Consider the following 12,869-nt stretch of genomic DNA (forward strand, 5'->3'; position numbering starts at 1 on the left):
CGTTATCGGCGTCTCCAACGGGCTAGTAATTGACTCCATCGAGTTTCTCTGCATGCACCTCACGAGCTCCTCTACTGTGCCGAAACCAATGGCGTGAGGCAGCAGTGGTACTCCGGCCTTTCCTCTTCAGCATTATCAGGTAAATTTGCCAAATAAACAGAAACAATTCAAATATAGAAGCAATTCTCTGAGGCGCACTCTCAGTAATCAAAGTTTATGGCCATCTTGAATCCCCTAAAATGGTTGCAAAGCTTGATTTTAATTGTCATCCAAATATTTTATCAAAAAAACTTTTCTATCCTTCAAGACAATTTTGATCTATTAGATGGTTGTTGAGTCCTTGTTATTTCAGAGTGCTATCGTAATTCTCTTTATAGTAGAGCCTCTGACAAATTGTCAACTAGATTGCAAGTATTTTAAACATCACAGCCCCGCCCCATCCTACCCTCCAACTCTGGCCCCACACAAACCTCATTTCTTCAGGGCCGTGTCTGGAGGGTCTCAGCACATGCACAGATATGATGACATCACATGCATGCGTGCGATGTCATCACGTCACATAAGCACATGCACAGGGGCCCTCCAGACACATCCCCGATGAGACAAGGTTTTCAAAACCCAGACAAACTGCTGGGTTTAGAAAACCCATCTGGACACTCGGCAATCCTCTAAAAAGACGGGTAAATTTCAGCATCTGGTAACCCTACTCTAAAGACTCCTTGCCGAGGATTGCTTCTCCCCTTAGCCCTTGCAGCTCAGCCCCTCCTTCCTGTGACTAGAAACCTTCCCATTGGCTGGAGCCTACCACAGTCTTTGCAGTGGAAGTGGAGAGGGAGCATGGAGAGCTGTAGAGGGGTAAACTCTGACAAATATCCACATCCTTAGCCCTGGTTTTGAGACAGGTAATTTACAACTTTTTAGAATCTTGAAAACAATCTCAACATTTGGCAATCCTAGCTTCTGAATTCTGAACACATCTGACACTTTAACAATGAATAAATACACTGGGGTTTAACTGGCCAGAACAAACAAAAATCAAACACAAATAGTTATCATGCGTGATAGATTGGTTCTGTTATACCGTCCTGTGGTAATAGAGCATGTTTTGACTCATGATAACTGTTTGTATTAAATAAACTCTTCTTTATCTCAGGTTGATGTGTACAAGTTCCTTCCCCACTTTCTCTCTATAATCTATTTACTGTGGGGTTTCTTTCCTTGTTTTTTTGGAGTAGCCTAGTATGTTGTTAAGCTGGACCTTGAAACATCCTTGAATGCTACTGGTTTCCATACCTCTGATTCTCCCTTCCTGCTGTGCTTCCTCAGTTTGAATCATGTGCTTTAAGTAAGCTCTCAGAATCAAACACACATTTCTAGGGTTGCAATCCACTGCCCTGTAATTATGAAATGTTTTGCTTTCTTCTATCAAATGTTTCTCTTCCTTTGAAGAAACTGTTTGTGAAAAGTTCTCATTTTACTCCCTATGCTGACATGAGTCATAGTTCCACCCGTGCTAGGGGGAGATGGATCAGAGATGAGGCAGTCATAAGGGATTTTCTGCTCTGCTTATGCAGAGGTTTTTTGCAAAGGTGCTGTTTACAGCCATCTATCAATCAAACGACAAATGAGCAAACCCTGGAGATGCAATTAATCAGTGTATTGTTCTTCTAATGTATAGAGTAATATTCATTCCGTACTGCACCCCTGGAAGCATGCTTAGACTTTACAGAAAATGTAAGTCTCTGTATTAAAGATTACTGCATATATTAAGACCATTCGTATTTTATATGATGAGCTGCACTAAAAGGTCCATTTTTGCAGGTGCGAAGTCTGATTTTGCAAAGGTTGACCAAGTAGGAAAAGGGGCTTCCCAAGTCAAAATATTCAAAATGTCCAAGTTAGTAAGGAAAATGCTCACTGAACATGGAGTCTTGCATAAAATATGAACAGAGCCATGAAAAATATACCTATATTCAGTGGCACACAAAAAAAACATATTCAAAATAGTGCTCAGCATCATCAGGGCTTTAGAGGTCTAACAGCAGCACTTATTGCATGCAGTGGATTTTGTATCCTGCATGTATTTATTTATTTATTCATTCAGAACGGTTTACATGAATTTATTCAGGTACTCAAGCTGCTGCCACTTCGCTCATGAATAAGAACATAAAATAGCCATACTGGGTCAGACCAGTGGTTCATCTAGCCCAGTATCCCATTTCCAATAGTGACCAATCCAAGTCGCAAGTACCTGGCAAAAACCCCCAAATAACAGCAACATTCCAAGCTACCAATCCCAGGGCAAGCAGTGGCATCCCCCCCCCTGTTTGTTTCAATAGCAAACTATGGCCTTTTCTTCCAGGAACTTGTCTAAACCTTTCTATGCTACCCAACTGTGCTAACTGCTATGAGTTTGAGTTTAACTATTCTTTGAATGAAAAAATATTTCCTTCTATTTGTTTTAAAAGTATTTCCCTGTAACTTCATTGAGTTTTTCCTAGTTTTTGTACTTTTTGAAGAGGTGAAAAATTGATTCACTCTTACCCATTCAGGATTCTGTAGCATTCAATCATATCTCCTTTCAGCCATCTCTTTACCAAAGTGAAGAGGAGTTCCATCTCCTTTATCATTTTGGTTGCTCTTCTTGGAACCTTTTCTAATTCTGCTATGTGGCTTATTTAAAAAAAAGAAAAGTGTCCAAAAGAAGGCATAAAGTGGCACTTGGATGTATAGCTTGCCAAAACATACAATTGTCATTTTCAAAACCTACTTTCTAGATGGATTTCTATTTCTATTTATCTTTATTGATATTTCAAATTTACATCACCAACAAAAAATTGGAGATTTAACAGAAATTACAGAAATATGTTGAGACTCAATTTACAATCCAAAAGCATTTATACTACTTACGTCCACAAACATCTAGGTAATTTTAAGAACATAAGAAATGCCTTCACCGGGTCAGACCTTAGGTCCATCTTGTCCGGCGACCCACACACGCGGAGGCTAAGCTAGGTGTTCCCTAATGGACACCTTGTTCACCCGAATCCCTCAATGTGATTTGCAAGAAGGTGTGCATCCAACTTGCCCTTGAATCCCAGAATGGTGGTCTCTGTCACAACTTTCTCCAGGAGAGCATTCCAAGCGTCCACCACTCGCTGTGTGAAGCAGAACTTCCTGACATTAGTCCTGAGTCTGCCGCCCCTCAGTTTTAGTCCATGACCTCTTGTTCGAGTCACTTTTGACAATGTGAATAACGAAGTTTCTTGCTCTATTTTAATCCAAGATTTAGGAAAAAATTAATCTCAGTAATAATTAATGAACTCAACTTTGAAAAGATTCACCGAGACCTCCATCCCTGCTAGTCAAACAGCAAACATATGAGAATCACACTATAACATTAATTCCATCTCTAGCAAATAAGAATTTCTCCAGTTGTTTAGGATCAAAGAATTGATATTGTATACCCTCAAGATCTATATAACAATTGCAAGGAAATCTCAACACAAAATTAGCAGATATAGCCTGAACCCGAGCCTGGAGGGTCAGGAAGGCTTTACGCCAGGGGTGTCCAACCCACATGCAGCCCAACAAGGAGTTTTGTGCAGCCCAGCTTCTCTGTCCCTCCCTCCCTTCTTTGCCTCCCTCCAGCAGGTAGTTTTCTGGACGGCTCCCTTACTGCAGTTGTCTGCGGGCATCCTCAGCTCCTCATGCGCGATCTGTGGCTGTGTCAGAAGCGTTCCCTCTGATGTCACGACGTCAGAGATAAGGCTTCCAAATCAGCCGTGAATTGTGCGCGTCGTCCACAGATGACTGTAGCAAGGGAGCTGGCCAGAAAATAAACATTCACCGGGAGGCACAGAAGGAAGGAAATGCTTCTAGCACAGGCGTGGATTGCCGACAGCCATAAAATAAATGCTTCCAGCACAGCCACAGATTGTGTGAGGAGCCAGCCACCACCACCCACAGCTTTCACCAGAAAAACGATTGCAGCATGGGAGCCGGCCAGAAGGTAAATACCCACTGGAGGGAGGCACAGAAGGAAGGGAGGGAGGAAGAAGGTCATGTTGGGACTCGAGAGGGAGGGAGCACAAACTTTGGACAAATGATGAAGGAGGGAGGGCACATGAGCCATAGAACTGAAGAATGGAGGGAGGGAACAGTAAGGGAGAATTGGGTGTCTGAGAGAGGGAAAGAGATGGTGCATATGGAGAGATGAAGAAAGAGGAGAACTTTTGGGCAGAGAGAGGAGTAAGGGAGAGAGAGAGAATTATTGGATATGGTGGTGGGAGAGGAGTGAGGTAGAGATACATGGGCGCAGAGAGGAGGGGGAGAACATGCTGGGCCAAGGAAGCCTCCTGGACTTGGTTTTCTTTTTTTTTAAGTACAGAGTGCTAGGGTATTAAAAGAAGTGCCAGATTGAGCATGGGGGGAGAGGTTATGGGGCCAAAAACAGATGGTGGGCAATGCCCCGAAGGAGAGAAGTTGGACCTGGGGTGGTGTGGAGGAAGAGGAAAATAGATATTTGAAGGGAGAACTATTGGGAAGAGAGAGGGAGAAATGGTGGACCAGGGGGAGGGAGGCAAGCAGGCATGGGGAGAGTTGGGGTGGGGTGGAGGGCAGTTGGGAAGAGAAAGGGAGAGAAGTTGGATCTGGGGATGGAAGGGAGGTAGGGAGAAATTTTAGGCCTGTAGATGGAAGGCAGAAAGATGCAGCATCTCTCATTTTTTTCTCCATTTCTTTAGTATCAAGCGGGGAGGGACGAAGAAAAACAGAAAAGAGAGGGAGCAAAATGTTGGATCATGGGGATAGAGGAGGAGAGATGGACCCATAGGAGGGCAGGAGGCATGAGATCTGGGATAAGAAAGGGGATGGAAAGAAAGGGACAGGGAGTTAGAGCCTGACCAGTGGAGAGAGGGAAGGGGATTCTGAAAATGGTGAGCCATGTGGATGAGGTCAAAAGGGAGATGACAAGATGAGTGAGAGAGCAGTGAGTACAGTGGTATAAATGTGGTAATGGGGAGTAGATAGAAAGAAATAGGAGGCTGGGAAAGGAGTGAGATGGGAAATGGGAAAGCTAGGGACTGAGAGAAGATGGAGAACTGAGAGGTAGCTGAACATTTAAAAAGGAGGGTGAGAAAGAAGGAAAGATTTGAGTGGACAGAGGCAGAAAAGAAAAAGTTAAGAAAGCTGAAAGGGAAAAATCAATACGTTGAAGATAGGCATAAGAAGGAAATAGAACAACAGAAGAGAAAAACTGGACAGCAGATACTGGAAAGAGAATCGGTAGAAGATAGACATAAAGCAGAAAGAGAAACTGGGACCAAGATGATGGAAAACCAAAATATCCAGACAACAAGGTAGAAAAAATGGTTTTATTTTGAATTTATTAACTGGAATATGTTAGCTTTGGGATATGTGCATCACAATTATTTTTGTATTCAGTGGCGTAGTCTTATACAGCTGATGTGGGGGAGGGACTGGAGCCCAAAATTAGTGGATGGGCACCAAAGTTTCTCCCTGCCTGAGTGCAATTTACAAATTCTTGAGCTATTGGGTATTCCCAAGCCCTGCCAATTGAAGACATCTTCCTCCAGTCTGGCAACCCAAAATCTCCAAGCTTTGCAGCCAATGGCAATATCCTCAAGCTGCCACTGCTTTCATGCATGCATGAAAGCCAAGGTGGAGGGGGGGGCAGGGAGGCGGGAAGGCAGCAGCTCTGCAATATTGCTGCCACTGCAGAACTTGGGAAGTTGGAGGGGAGGAGGTGGCCATTAGTTGGTGAGGCTTGGGAATCCCTTCTAGCTACAGCAGGGGAGATGTTCATTTTGAGGGAGCCTAAGCTCAAAGTGGGAGGCCCAAAAAAGCAGTAATATTTACCCTGACTGAACGATCCTCCACGTGCGCCGCTGACAGCTGATTCAGCATCCCCGCTCTGATGAGGCTCACCGTAGCTGTAATAGAAGTGAATGGGAAAACCAGGAGCGCGCATCCCTGCTCATCAGAGTGGGGATGCGGAAGCCTGTGGCTGCTCCCACTGTCAGTGGTGCACATGGAGTATCACTCAGTCAAGGTAAGTATTACTGCTTTTTTGGGTTCCTCTCCACAGTGTCCCTTTAATGAAGGTTTATTATTAGATATGTACATCTTCTATATTAGTGATTCCAAATTTGGGACCTGCTCAGCCTTTTTTTTTTGCTCATCAGCTAGCGTTAGTGTTTGTGCGTCCCCCCCTAATTTTTTTTTGTGCAATGTGACCCAGGGAAGCCAAAAGGTTGGACACCCCTGCTTTACGCCTTTTTTGTGTATCTTGTGCTCAATCAGGAAATGCTCTTATTTTAGATCCTAGAAACTGTTGAGTCCAAGTTTCTGAAGGAAAGCTTCAACACATTAATGCGATCAAGTTCAAAAGCAAAAGTCACCAGCAATGTCATTCTGAGAGTAATAACTTCCAAAAATGACTCCAAAAAGGTTGTAAGTCCCAGGTGTTCTTCTTTTTCAGCTATAGCCTCCTGGTTAGCCAGAATACTCCGGACCTGAAGATATTGTACGTGGGTAATAGATGGAACTACCTCCAACGACATCTTCAAAATCTCCACAAGATATTTCTTAATCATTTCCATAGCTGAAACCAATGGAGATTTGGGAAAATTCAAGAATCATATATTTAAATGCCTCGATTGATTCTCAAGGTATTCTAGTCACCTTGCAATATAATTTCTAATCTTTACCACCAAGGTTTCACAAGACTTCACTGCCTTGACTCTAGACCTTAAGGAGTCCACATCTTGACCATGTTGATTAGCAATCTGTACTTGAATCAAGACTGCATGAGCAATATTTTTCACTTCCAAAGTATTTTGTTTAACTTCTTTTATTAGAGAGGAATTTATACCATTAATGGCTTCCCACAGTGATTCAACTGTCACAATGGCAGGTCTTATCATTTCTTGTTCCTCAAAAATTACCCGGGTCTTAGCTTTCATAAGATTACTCACTGTTCCCTGACCCAAACTTTTGGAAGCAGTTTGTATCTGAAGGTCTTCTTCTTTTGGAGCAAACTCCAAACTCCCAGAGGTCTTCCCCCCCTTGCTCATAGGGGATATCATCCTGCTCAGGTTCCCCTACCGAACACTGAACCTCTAGAAAACTTTCACCCGGAGGAGGAGGTGCCATTCGTTGTACGAGGCTCAAACTGCTGCCCGAGACAAAAGTTCTGAGTGTGACTGAAGAAGGCACTGTTCCCACTGGAGCTCGAAAAGAGTCAAGTCATCTGTCTCATTCCCAGATTGGAATGTGCCACCGAGGGAGACTCTCGCAGTTTTCCCCATCATTCACCAACAGGGAAATAAGGTATGACCATCAAGCCTTCAAGGCCCAAGCCCAGTTTGTGCATCTTTTCAATGTGGCCTTTCAAGTACTCTTCTAACGTTCGTCCTACCACCACTAGATGGATTTCTAATCTGTTTCTCAGCACTGTGTCTAAATTTCAGGGAAATGTGTTAGAGGCATATTTTGGGTGGAATTAGGGCAGGCTTAGGACTTGGAAGTTTTGCAGCAATAATCAAACATTTTATAAAATGTCCAGAGCGCCATTTAGACATGTGGGACTAGACCTGTGAAATAAGTTCCTAAAAGGTGCCCAAACTGACAAATACATAGTTATAACTTCAAGTAGGTCATCATTGGCTCATTGTTATGGCCCAGGAGTTGCATTAGACAGTTTAGAAATGGGCTTTTACAATTACCATTCCAGTTTCTTCAGAGTTGGCTCCCTCTCATGATACAGAAATGTTTTAAAAAGTTTTCTGAACCTGAGATAGTGGTCACAAGATCATAGTGTGAATGGTAGTTGGTTCCAGCATGTTGCTAATTGATATTTGGATGGATAAGGTAATTTGCTTGGTAGACTTTTTATTGTTGCATGCTGGGAATTTTAAGTGGAAAATAAAAGTTTAGCGTCATCTGCAAATTTAATCACCTCACTTATCATTCCAATTTCCAGATCATTCATAAACATGTTAAATAGCACCAGTTCCAGTAGATATCCTTGTGGCACTCCATGATTTACCCTCCTCCATTGACAGAAATGGCCATTTATGAGACTCAGCAGATACTCTGGCTGATTTCTTTAACAACAAAATCAATGTCTTAAGATCCAACCTACCACCCTCTACATCCAACCATCTGAACTACCCTGTCACCCAACACACAAACGATCCCAGAGTAGACATGTACTGGAACAACTTCTCAATCCCTACCTGGAATCGCTTCAGCAAACTCTTCGCAAAATACGTCGACTCATACTGCAGACTAGACAGCTGCCCACCAAACGTCATGAAAGCTGCCCCAGTCCCCTTCAAAGCCTCATTATACGATTGGCTTTCCTCCCTATTACTGTCGGGTACATTTCCCAAGGAGTTAGGTCACACACTGATCACACCCATTGTAAAAAACCCCAAGGAATCCATCAAGCTGACATCCAACTATAGGTCCATCGCAAACATTCCCCTCTTTGTAAAGCTAATGGAAGGCCTGGTAAACCAGGATTTAGTATTTTACCTGGACAAATTCAACATTCTTCACGACAACCAATCAGGCTTTCGATCAGGGTTCAGCACGAAAACGGTTATAGCCTCACTACTGGAAACCCTCCTGAACCTATTCTGCCAAGGCTCCAGTGCACTAATCCTTCAACTAGACTTAAGCAGCGCCTTTGACTTAGTCGATCACACCATCCTAATTGACTGCTTGGAGACAATTGGTCTCTCAGGCAAAGTACTAAAATGGTTCCGAGGCTTCTTGACTAAACGAATGTACCGAGTCTATAGCGACAATTCCCAATCCTCCAGCTGGGTTAACTCATGCGGTGTCCCACAGGGTTCCCCTCTATCCCGCACTCTGTTCAACATCTACCTAGCCCCACTGGCAAATCAAATTCTACATCTATGCCGACGATATCATCATACTTCTGCCTCTAACAAGCTTGACCCCTGAGACGAAGACTCATCTAGCACTAACTCTAAAACAAATAGAAACATTGATGACAGAGTTCAAGCTGAAGCTCAACCCCGAAAAAACCAAATTCTTCCTGGCAAGCCCAAATGACAAAATCAAAGATACTACAATAACCCTGAATGGACAGAACTTCCCCATTGTCGATACCATAAAAATCCTAGGAGTGACACTGGACCGCTATCTCACCCTAGATACGCATTCAGAGCTTTTAATCAGAAAGGGCTTCTCGACACTATGGAAACTTAGAACCATCAGAAAATACTTCGACTCAACATCATTCCGCCTACTGGTGTAATCCTCCATCCTAAACCTATCATTTATCTGGGGTCACTCAAGAAAACTGTTCAAAAATTCTGAATCATACAAAACTCAGCGGTGCGACTGATTTTCGGACTAAAGAAATGGGACCACATAACCCCTACTATCAAAAACTCCACTGGTTGCCCCTGGAGGCAAGAGTATTGTTCAAATTTGCATGTCTCTGTTTCAAATCCACTCTCGGTTTGGCCCCTCTGTACCTGGTCTCCACTTCAAACTAGACCGCTTCACCAGGCCTACACGCAGAATATGCATGTTCAGCAACCCTATAATAAAAACCTGCCGATACAAAAGATTCCTTGACAGAACGCTTGCCTTCCAAGCAAGCTTACAGAACGACTGGCTAAGCGGCACCATCATGCACTCCTCATCCTACCTCAACTTCAGAAAACTAATCAAAACCGACCTCTTCAACCGATTCGTGACCAGGAATGCCTAAAGTCTTCACTACTTCCCCTCACTGTATGACCTACCCTTCTTCGTAAATCTCCTCGATCTACTTCCCATTGACCAAGTTCTCCCAAAACCTTCACTGCTTACCCCTCTGTACGACCTGCTCCCCTTTGACTTACTCTTATTGTAAACCTGTCCCTACAAGGTTACCTTACTCTATACAAACAGCCATGTACTCAACGACTTCATTATTTCTTTTTCGCTGTATGTCCAGCTCTACTTTATTGTAAACCGCCTTTGGCGGTATATAAACAATAAATTATTATTATTATTTAACCCTACCTCTGTAGCCAATTCCTAATCCACAACAGAACATTGCCATGACTTTTTAATATTCTCAGAAGTCTCTCATGAGGAACTTTGTCAAAAGCTTTATCCAGGTTTATTCACACCTTCAAAGAAATGAAGCAAATTGATGAGGCAAGAATTCCCTTGTCTAAAACCAGGTTGACTCTGACTCATTCAACCATATTTGTTTATGTGCTCCTTAATTTTATTCTATAGAATAGTTTCCAGTATCATGCCCAGAAATTAAGTCAGGTTTACTAGTCTCTAGTTTCCTGGATCGCCCCTGGAATCTTTTTTATTTACTATGGGACTGATATTCAGAGAGATTTAAGTTTCAAGTTTATTTTTATTTTGATATACCACCTATCAAGCTGCCTAGGCGGTATACATATATATTTAAAAGCATAGCATGGATGTTCATGGGTCTCATAAATACAAAAGTTAGACAGAGACTTTGTACAGGAGGTAGCTAGGGAGAAACTAATTACAATAAATGCCTAATAACCAACACAAACAACAAAAAGGAATGATATGATAGGAAGGGGGAAAATGTCTGCAGAGAAGAAAATCTAGATAGACGAGAGAAAAAAAATAGGGAAGGGGAAGTTAAATAGTGAAAGTATCTTTAAATAAAAAAAAGTCTTAAGATTAGATTTAAAGTTGTTCAGGTTATCTTCCTTTATAAGATAATTTGGAAGGGTGTTCCATAAGTTGGGGGCTGTATTGTTTTCTGGGAAGTATTGTAGAATATGTTCTGAACCAACGGAACTGTGAGAAGTTCTTTGATCTTCTGAGTGGAGCGATCTGAATGGGGAATATGGTATTAATAGACGATTGATGAATGATGGTGTGTGTTCAGATCGCATTTTAAATGTTAACAGTAGAAATTTGTATGTTATCCGATGGGTAATGGGGAGCCAATGGGTGTTTTGAAGTAGAGGTGTGATGTGGTCATATTTCCTTTCCTTATGAATAATTTTAATGGCAGTATTTTGAATAATTTGAAGTTTTCTAATCTCCTTTTGAGTAGTCCCTTGGTATAGGAAGTTACAGTAATCTAGATGGGAGATTACTAAGGATATTCAGTGACCCTTAACTAGAGAGTGCCACTGAAAATCTCCTCAGACCACTAAAGTAAAAAGTGGGCAGATCAAGGGCAGCACTGGGAGCGACACCGAGGCAGACCCCAGGTTATGTGGGTGCCGGCACACACATAGTGAAGCAGTCAGTTTTAGGATAGTTCAAAAGCTTTTCTAAACCTGACTGCTTCACTATGCGGTGTCAACACTGAATATCAGGACGGTACCCCACAACATAGTCCTCTTTAAATTTTAAAAAAATCCAGACACCCTGGACATTCCCCCTGCTCTTCTCCCTCTTGATCCCCCTCTCAATCATGCCCTCTTTCCCTCACCACTCTCTGAACATGCCCCCTGCCCACTCCCCAGGCCATGGATACCATCCAGAGGCCCCCCAAATCCCACAAAAAAGTATAGGTAGGCTTCCTTGGGCATGCCTTTATCTCTGATGGTCAAGTGGGGAGTCAGTGGAGGAAAGAGCACAGCCCCTTCACTCCTGCCCTGCTGGACTACCAGGGACAAAGGTAGGCCTGGGGGGCCTACCTATACATTGGTTGGGGTTGGGGGGATTGATTGGTCAGTCACAGGCTGGGATGAGAGGAGGGAACATATTCAGGGGGTTGGGAGGAGAGCAAGGGGGGCCAGAGTTTTTACTTTTTCTTTTTTATTATGAAAAAAGAAAAAAAACTTTATGTGGCTTTGCCCAGTATTCAGTCTGGGCCACATAGCTATTAAGCAAGCCCCAGCTGAATATAAACTGGACCAGATAAGCTGATCTGGTTTTCAGCTTTTGCCTAACAGCCTAAATTTAGCTTCCAAAACTTCCCTCCCACATTTTCCTATGTCATTGGTACCCACATGAATCACGTGAAACACAATTTGTACATTACTTACACTGTACACTCTTCAGTGAAACACACTTTGTACATTATTTAGACTGAGCATTTCCTCAGTGAAATTTGCTTCGTAGGTTACTTAGACCATGCACTTTTCAACTTGTTATATTTGGACATGAGACTCCAGGCTTCTTTACTACCTCCGCCCCCTTTGTGTTCCATATTAGGGAGAAATTTAGAACTTCCTATTCTGGATGCCAAGGTTTGTGGTAATCTTAGAGTCACAAAGAAAGCTAGCAAACTGAGAGATGGGCTAGACCCTAATGTAAAACAGCTGCCTGAATGTGCTGGGGGAAGTGGGAGTAGGACGTTAACTCTTTCTGAGCTGTTCCCAGATGGAATTTGCATTTACTCTGATTCTCTTGGGATCAGTGGACACTAGAATCTTACAGCTTCCTTTCTTCTAATCTGGCTTTCATCAGGAAGCCATTGTTCCTCTATGGTTTTAATTAATAATTTATAATATGAAGCCTTTCTGTATGATTACCTGAGGATCAATATAGACTCTTTTTACACCTTTATCTAGGTCACTAACTCTCAAAATCCCAAAGCAAAGCTCTATCACATCCAATATCCTATTGAAGGCAGTGACCAATCTAGATGTCTTGGGTGAAATATCCAGTGGAGTACAGTAGCAAGATCCAATCTCCTATCATTTACTGTATGTCAAGCCCCCAGCAGTTAGAGATGGCATTCTTTAGGTGACTGGGCTATTAGATCTGCTATCCAGAAACTTAGTCAAACTTTAAAAAACTCATATATACAATAAGTTTTGACTACATCCTCTGAAACAAATTCCAGAATATAATTGTGTCAA

General features: G+C 42.6%; 1 protein-coding gene across 1 annotated transcript in view; it reads left to right on the top strand.

Annotated features, from left to right (window-relative positions):
• Positions 1–784: 784 nt before the first annotated feature.
• DCHS1 (dachsous cadherin-related 1) overlaps positions 785–12,869 on the top strand; it is a 309,730-nt gene continuing 297,645 nt past the window's right edge. Inside the window, exon 1 of the mRNA XM_033949396.1 lies at positions 785–902. The gene's annotated coding sequence lies outside the window, so the exon portion shown is untranslated. The remainder of the gene's footprint in view (positions 903–12,869) is intronic.

This window comes from Geotrypetes seraphini, chromosome 6, assembly GCF_902459505.1.
Source record: "Geotrypetes seraphini chromosome 6, aGeoSer1.1, whole genome shotgun sequence".
Taxonomy (NCBI): domain Eukaryota; kingdom Metazoa; phylum Chordata; class Amphibia; order Gymnophiona; family Dermophiidae; genus Geotrypetes; species Geotrypetes seraphini.